The sequence below is a fragment of the Gekko japonicus genome, unplaced genomic scaffold (genome assembly GCF_001447785.1).
Source record: "Gekko japonicus isolate JY-2015 unplaced genomic scaffold, Gekko_japonicus_V1.1 scaffold603, whole genome shotgun sequence".
Lineage (NCBI taxonomy): Eukaryota > Metazoa > Chordata > Lepidosauria > Squamata > Gekkonidae > Gekko > Gekko japonicus.
This window is the reverse complement of record NW_015169192.1, coordinates 127,282-135,967: the sequence shown is the minus strand read 5'-3', so window position 1 is coordinate 135,967 and position 8,686 is coordinate 127,282.

Genomic DNA, 8,686 nt, shown 5'->3' with positions numbered 1-8,686 from the left:
GTAACATTATTGGGTTCCTGGAGCACCCCACACCCAAGCATTTCACTGAAGTACTCAAAATAATTGCTCAGATGAGAGGGCAGGGCTATACAGGTAAGGGAAGCAGGCAGAATCTAAAAAGGAGAGGGGGAAACAAGAACAGTCTCCTTTACCAGTTGGTGGGGAAGTGTTCAGGGCTACAACTGTTTCCCAGGCACATAGGCCATCTCAGCATCAGAACAAGTTAACTTCCACTAATGCCATACTAGGTGATTGTATTCTCATGTACTTCTGGGCCTAGAGGTATGGATGACCCAGTGCCACTTTCACGACAGCAGAATTGAGAATGGCTAATTTATATGTTGAAATGATGTACTTCCCGCCCCTTCCATCCATAAAATGGATCTTCATGGCAGGATAGAACAAACCAAGAGACTGAGATCATATCATTACAATACAAGATCCTCAGCCCACATGTTGCCCTCATCTCTCTTTTGTTGTTCAGTCGCACAGTCGAGTCCGACTCTTCACGACCCCATGGACCAGATCACGCCAGGCCCTCCTGTCTTCCGCCGTCCTCTGAAGTTGGCTCAATTTCATGTTCGTTGCGTCGCTGACACTGTCCAACCATCTCATCCTTTGCCGTCCCCGTCTTCTTTGACCTTCAGTCTTTCCCAGCATCAGGGTCTTCTCCAGTTTCATTATCTGGCCTTCCAGGGAACAGTCAGGGTTGATTTCTTTTAGGATTGACTGATTTGATCTTCTTGCAGTCCAAGGGACTCTCAAGAGTCTTCTCCAGCACCATAGTGCAAAAGAATCTATTCTTCGGCACTCGGCCATCTCTCTTAGCCCATCATAAATCTCCAGCATTAAAACCAGCATCATTCTAAGAAAAGAAAAGGCCAGATATTAAACAAAAGTTGCCAGCTATTAAAAGACCACTCTACCAAGGGGGAGGGGGGAACCAAGAAAAAAAATCTCTTTTCGAATACAGAACAAAACAAGTGGGGATCCACAAGAAAATTGCAGGGAGGGTGCATCCCTTCCCCCACTTTGCTTTCTTCCCTCTCCCCCTTCTCTAATAATCTGACTCACGAAAGCGCATACCCTACCACAAATTTTATTAGTATTTAAGGTGCTACTGGACTCTTACTCTTTTCTACTGCTGCATACAAACACGGCTACCCATCTTGATCTATCTCAATAAGAATGAAGTGAGATTTTTTCCTCCAGGAAGTGTTCTGAAGCCACTGCAGCATTTATTCTGCTTATTTATAGCCCATCCTTCTCACTGAGACTCCAGGCAGATTATTTATTTACAAGATTTGTATCCCACCTTTCTGCCCTTACAAGGGCCACCAAGATGGCTACCAATTTACAGCATACATGATAAAATCACATTTTAAACCATTAAAATCAACTCCCCCCAACACACATCATTAACACAATTAAATACAGACTTAAAATACATACAGAACATAACAACAGCAACTAAAAGTTGGTTAGAAAGGAGGGATCATTGAGGGAATGCCATAAGAAACAAACAAAAGTCTTCAGAAAAATTGTAGAGAAAGTAATTTTTTTTATTATTATTTACATGTGATTTCTATACCGCTCATGACATCTGTAGTCGAACCTAACTAAGGCCACAATTTGTGCGGGGGGTTACCTAGCGGCACCCAGACGGCGGATTTCTCTATTCTTCCTCACTCTCGGCGGCTCCAGGCGTAGTCTCGGTGCTCCAGGTAGTTGGCGATCATAGGTGGGCTTCTTGATGGATCCTTTCGTCGGCACACGCTGCTTGTTGATGGATACTGCAATAGGACTAGGAGTACAATATTGAACAAAGCGGGCCACAATGTGACGATACATTATCAGATATATAACAACATTGACCTATGCAATAGGAGTAGGAATACAAAATTAAATAGAATCATAGAGTTGGAAGGGACCTCCAAGATCATCTAGTCCAACCCCCTGCACAATGCAAGAAATTCACAGATACCTCCCACACACACACCCCAGTGACCCCTGTTCCATGCCCGGAAGATGACAAAAACCTTCCAGGATCTCTGGCCAAACTGGCATGGAGAAAAATTGCTGTCTGACCCCAAAGTGGCAAATCAGCATTTCACACAATCAGCATGGCTGTCAGATGGCCATCTAGCTTCTGTTTAAAAACCTTCAAAGAAGGAGAGCCCACCACCACCGAGGAAGCCTATTCCACTCTGTCAGGAAGTTCTTCCTAATGTTTAGCTGAAAACTCTTCTGATTTAATTTCAACCCGTTGGTTCTGGTCCGACCTTCTGGGGCAACAGAAAACAACTCCACACCATCCTCTAGATGGCAGCCCTTCAAGTACTTGAAGATGGTTGTCATATCACCTCTCCGTCGTCTCCTCTCCAGGCTAAACATACCCAGCTCCTTCAACCTTTCCTCACAGGACTTGGTCTCCAGACCCCTCACCATCTTTGTTGCCCTCCTCTGGACACGTTCCAGCTTGTCTATATCCTTCTTGAATTGTGGTGCCGAAAACTGAACACAGTACTCTAGGTGAATTGCCAACTTCCTAGCCCAGCATAGTGCAAGCAATGCAGAATGTGGGATTACAAAGGTACAGGCAATGCAGTACCCGCTTCCGTTTGAAGGGACCCTTCTGGATTGCTCTGCCCCACTATAGAGCAATTCCATTACAAGAATGATCTCCTGAACGTTTCTGTTTTGCACATTCTGTGACATGATAGAACTGTGGGAGCCTTCCTGACCTCCTTAGGCCATTTCACAAGGTGGGAGCTGCCACAGACAATGTACATAAGCGAGTGGTTGCCAATCTTACCCATTTGCATGGAGGGACTGTTAAAAGATGCTATTTAGATGACCAGAGCTGCCATGGTGGAGCACAGGAAAAGCAGTTCCACAGGTATGTAGGTCTTCGGCCATGAGCAGCCTTGTAGGTGACAACCAGTTCCTTGAACGGAGCCTGTTAGCTGATCGGTAGCCAATGGAGCAATTGCAGGGTAGGTGTGATATGCATGTTCTGCCTAGTACCTTCTAGTAATCGGGCTGCTGCATTTTGTACCAACTGGCATTTCTGAGTTGATTTAATGGGAAGACATGTGTAGAGTACATTACAGTAGACTTGCCTGGAGGTAACTATGTCATGGATCCACATAGCCAGCTACCAGACTGAATGAAGCTGACAAAATGCTATTTTTGTAGCTGCCTTGGCTTGCTTCTCCAGTAGTAATACTAGGCCCAGTATAACCCATAATCTCTTCACTGAATCAGAATGTCATCTGAACCCCATCACATGTGGGAACCTCAGTGTCCTTCAAGACCTCAGCCTTCCCAACCACCACTACCTCCATCTTATCAGGATTGAGTTTCAACTTGTTCACCCTTAGCCACTTAACCACAGCTGTAAGGCATTGGTTCATGATTTCTATAGAAAGACCAGATTATTTGGATAGAGATACAGAGCTGGGCCTCATCAGTATATTGATGCCAGCCTTCTCCAAAACTGCAAATAATTTCTCCTAAGGACTTTACATAGAAATTGAATATCAGTGTGTGTTTGTGTGTGTGTGTGTGTATAAGGCTGAGAAAGCCCTCTCCTTAAATTTGTCAACTAAGGGAATTTGTCTCTCTTGCCACCCTTTTAGTCTACCAACTATGGCAACAGGGCAGTCCACTACGATGGTGATGGTTTCATGTGGTGCAATGAACCAGGGCTCTGGGTCCCCAGACAATAGGTTTTCCTTGCTCGAAAGCCAGTCGAATCCGACTCTAGGGGGCAGTGCTCATCTCCGTTTCCAAGCCAAAGAGCCAGCACTGTCCAAAGACATTCCCGTGGTCATGTGGCCAGCGTGACTAAATGCCAAGGCGCCCAGAACGCTGTTACCTTCCCACCAAAGCAGTACCTATTTATCTACTTGCCATTTCTTGCTTTCGAACTGCTAGGTGAGCAGGAGCTGGGACCAGAGATGGGAGCTCACTCCATCACGCGGCACTCGGGTCTCGAACTGCTGAACTACTGACCTTCTGGTCTGCAGCTAAGCATCTTAACCACTGAGCCACCGCAGCCCCTCCCCAGACAATAGCTACATTTAAAATGTTGTTTGCCAATATTCTGGGGTTTCTCAAGGATATTTTATGCCTCGTCATTAAGAATGGCAGCATTTCAGAGAGTGGTTTACATTTTTTGAAGGCACTGCTCTTCAATCAAAAGAGATTTAGCCGCATGCATTCATTTTAAAAAGAGCACCCAGCCTGAAACAGAGTTCTATAAGCACTCAAAAGCTTAATTGCAAACAAAGGTTGGTCCTTGGCAATTACAGATCAAGATGGGTAGCCCTGTTAGTAGAAAAGAGCAAGAGTCCAGTAGCAGTTGGCCATGATTTATCTTGGGGGTGGGGATTATCATGCTTCTTAATTTTCAAACACCGGCTGCCTTAATATCTGAAGTAAAAAACAAAGTAGAGGTTTTGCAGCGCAGCGGCATGTTACTACGTAGGGATTAGACGCCAGGGGGCAGAAGAGATCCATGTAGGTCTCCCGGTTCTTTCTTCCCTCCCACGCCCCACAGTAATTCAGGAATCCTGACCGAGTTAGATCTTGCTTTATTTTTGATTGGGCAACCTTACTGCCAGCCATTGCGATGGTGCACCAGTATTCTGATACTCAGTATTCTACAACACGAACTTTTTCTCATGCCGTAAATTGGGGGCAGGAAAGGAAGTCTGAAGAACTTGGGAAGTGGATCGCGACCTAATCAAAGGTTTACATAATGGATTAAGCTGATCACATTTTGGGATGTGGGGGGGGTGGGAGCTGTGGAGGCAACAACACCAGCACACTCTCTCAGACAGCAGAAAAGAGAAATGGTTCTGTCACCTCTGTGGGTGTGTCGCAATAAGCCACTTTGGCCCATAAACTGCCCTTTCGGACAGCCACATGACGGTGCTTTTGAGTCAGGGCGACATCAGAACACAAGAATTCTGTAAAACTTGCCTGGTGAGTTAAAAGTGAGACCAAGTGACTGAGCAGACTAGTTATCAGAGGACACTTCTAGCATTTTGAGAGTGTCCAGGAAGCTACTTCAGAATACTGGGCCCTTGAAGTGAGTCAGTTGATGCCTGAGCTGACAGCTGCTCTTCCAGACTGATTAAGACATGCCCAAACACTGAGGATGACGCCAAGCAACTGCACTAGTTCATACCTCCTGGCTGGAAGCCTGCTTTTGCTTGCACTGTGATAAATGGAAAATCATCCATGCCTGACAGAGTTGGTGTGCGGAGCAGATGGTGACATGCAGAGGAAACACAATGGGAAGTTGAAATGGTCTCCCTTGGTGCAAGCTGCCCCAAGCTTTCTTCGTGTCATGCGAGTGCCTTTACAGCTACATTGCAGCAACCCCCCTACCCAGACCCCACACCAATAGGTTTTTGACTTGCAAAATCAAGCATTATTTTTTCTAAAGACATAGGCATCAGCTCTCTTTTAAAAAAACAAAACAGGCTGCTTTCTGCGCTCCAGATCAAATGCAAAGGGGAGAGCCCTTTAAAAAACAGCTGGCTTTAAAAAAAATATTTTATTTATAATTTTCCAACATTACAATAAAATATATATTTAACTTGATACAAATTTGAGATACAATTACAATAATTAGTTTACTATTTGCGATAAATGCCTACAATGATACATAAATGAAAAAATCAAGTTAAATATAATGACAATAGTTATCCTACTAATTTAACATTTATTACAAACAAACTAAACTATAATATTGTGAATTAGGACTATCAGGCAACCTTAAAAAATTGCAATTCTTTTTTTATAGCGTTGTGGTATAGAGGAGACTGGGGTAATAGATTTATCAATTGTCGCTTCTATAAAGCTCACCCATTTTGAATAAAACAAAGAATGCCTTGCATAGCTATTGTTTGGGTTTACAGATGTCATTATCTTTTCCATAGTGTAAAACTCCCATACCTTTATGTACCATTGGTGTAATGTTAAAGGAGTAGAACTTTTCCAATTACTAGTTATCACTGTTTTGGCTGCCATCAATAATGTAGAAATAAGCTCTTTACGTATACCAGGGATCTTAGTTTCCTGCCATAGATCAAGTAGTATCAGTTCTGGATTGAAGGGTATTTCTATATTTGTTATTTCCTTGATAGTTTGTTTAATGATTGACCAAAAGTGGTTTATTTTCTTGCATGACCACCAACAATGAATATAATTGACAAGTTCTCCACATCCTCTCCAACATAAAGGTGAGTATTCTTTATTGATTTGATTCCATTTCAAAGGTGTATGGTACCATCTTAGTAGTAGTTTAAGAGCTTGAGCTTTTATATTTAATGATCGTGATGTTATGCTCGGTGAAGACCATATTTTTTCCCACGTAGAATCTGTTAATGGTATTGAACATTCTGCGTTCCACGCTAATTGATGTGTAGTAAATGGTTCATTTAGATGGTTTAATAATTCTTTATAAATTACAGATATTATACCTTTACAAGATACCTGGTCTAAAATTAGTATCTTTTCAAAAGATATATAAGGCCTATGGGTATTAACATTGGAATAAAACGTACTCCATAAGTGTTTTATTTGTAAATATTCATACCAAGGGATTTTGCATTTATAAATCCTTTCTATGTCTCTTTTAAAAAGGTAAAGGTTCCCTTGCTCGAAAGCCAGTCGAATACAAGGTTGGCTTGCTTCTCTGATAGAGAAGAAACTGCAAACTGCTAACAAACAGGAAAAAATAAGCTCAGCTATTTATTTACTTATTGGTTTTATCCTGCTGTTAAGACCAGGAATTTCAGGAAGTTTTCTCAATTTATCCTTAGAACAAGATTGTAACGTAGTTCAGGTGAGTAGCCACGCTGGTCAGGTGAGTAGCCACGCAGAGGAATCAAGTCCAGTGGCACCTTAAAGACCAACAAGATTGCCAGGGTATAAGCTTTTGAGGGAGCTTTGAGTCTCACAAGCTTATCCCCTGGAAATCTTGTTGGCCTTTAAGTGAGTATTTATCAGAAATATATTTTTAAGTGTATCTGGTGATCTCTTCTGTTTTTTCTCCCACATTGTTTCTGGAAAGGTATTATGGTCTAGGTATACCTGTTCTATTAATTTCCAATCAGCCTTATAATTATAATTATATTGTTTCAAAAGTCCAACCAATGTGGTACTTTCATAGTATAATGATAAATTGGGAAGTGAAAGTCCTCCTTGGGATGGTAGTCTTCTCAAAGTTGGGAATCCCACTCTATGCATAGATTTATTCCATATATATTTTAAAAATCTGTTTTGCCATTGCTTGATTTTCTCTGGTGGCAACTGAATAGGAATTGCTCTATATAGAGAAAAAAATTTCTTTGATTTTTAAGGTTGTATATGCCATTAAAGGTTTATTGATTGATTGATTGATAAAAAATTTTTTGGAAAAATAAAGGTTTTTAAAACTTGGACTTTTTCTATCCATGTGAGAAGAGGTGCAGATGGCATTGTATGTAGTTTTTCCAAAGATTTCGCTATATCTTCATGGTTATATTTGACCAAATCTGATAAGTTGGATGGTATCTTAATGCCTAAATATTTCCAATAATTTTTAGTCCAACTAAATGTATAGTTGTTTTTGATGTATGATTTATGAGCTCTTAGTAATTTTATTGGCTTTTCTTGACACACACACCCTTGAAAGACACCCATATTTATTGCAGAACCCAGCCCATGCAGCTAGCCAGTCTCAAGATACACAGTGTACCAGCATACTTATGCATACTTATGCAAGCATTAGCAGCAGAAAATAATGCTTGTCTTTCAGGCCTGAAACAGGTGAGATTGCCTCTGATAAATCAATCTCATGTCATTCTTTCTGCCCCAGTCACAGATGGCTCCAGTTGTTCTGCCACTCATGCAGGAAAGCAGCCCACCAGCCTACCACCCTAACTCTGGCTCTGATGGAAGGAGAGATGGCGCCCATGGGCATTTGCTACATACACACTTATACAGCAGTCATTCATCTTCAAGCTCCTCCACAAATCATCCTCCGGTATATATAATCCTGTTTTGGTCATGGACTCCCCTGAACATTCCAACACGCTCCAAAATCAGTTCGCTCTCTGATCTGTCATTCAGAGGGTCTCCCTATCCACTGGCTGCTTTGCCTGAGTCCTGCCTCCAACATTCTAAACAGTTTGCTTTTCCTCTCCCCCGCACAGCCAGTCAGAACACAGAGGTCTTTTGCATATGTGGCCTGATTCGCCTTTGCCTCGGAACACAGAGGTCATTTGCATATGCGGCCTCACTGGCCTTTCCCTCTAACATTCTAAACAGTTTGCTGTTGATGTTCTGAGGTAAAATAAATCCCCCCCTTAGTGTCTGTTGGGGGAAACCATGGTTTCAAATCTCCAGGTTAGGGCTGAAGATCACTCAGTATTACAACTGCTTTCCAGATGGCAGAGATCAGTTCCCCTGGAGAAAATGGTGGACTCTGTGTCCTTATATCCTGCTGAGATGGCCCAATGTGACGTAGCAGTCAGGGCTTCAGCTATTAAAACTGATGACCAGTTCTCTTGGAAACAATGGCTGCTTTGGGCAGTAGATTCTATGGCATTATACCCTGCTAAGGTCCCTCCCCACCCCAAACCCTGCCCTCCCCAGGCTCTGCCCCTCATATCTACAGGTATTTCCC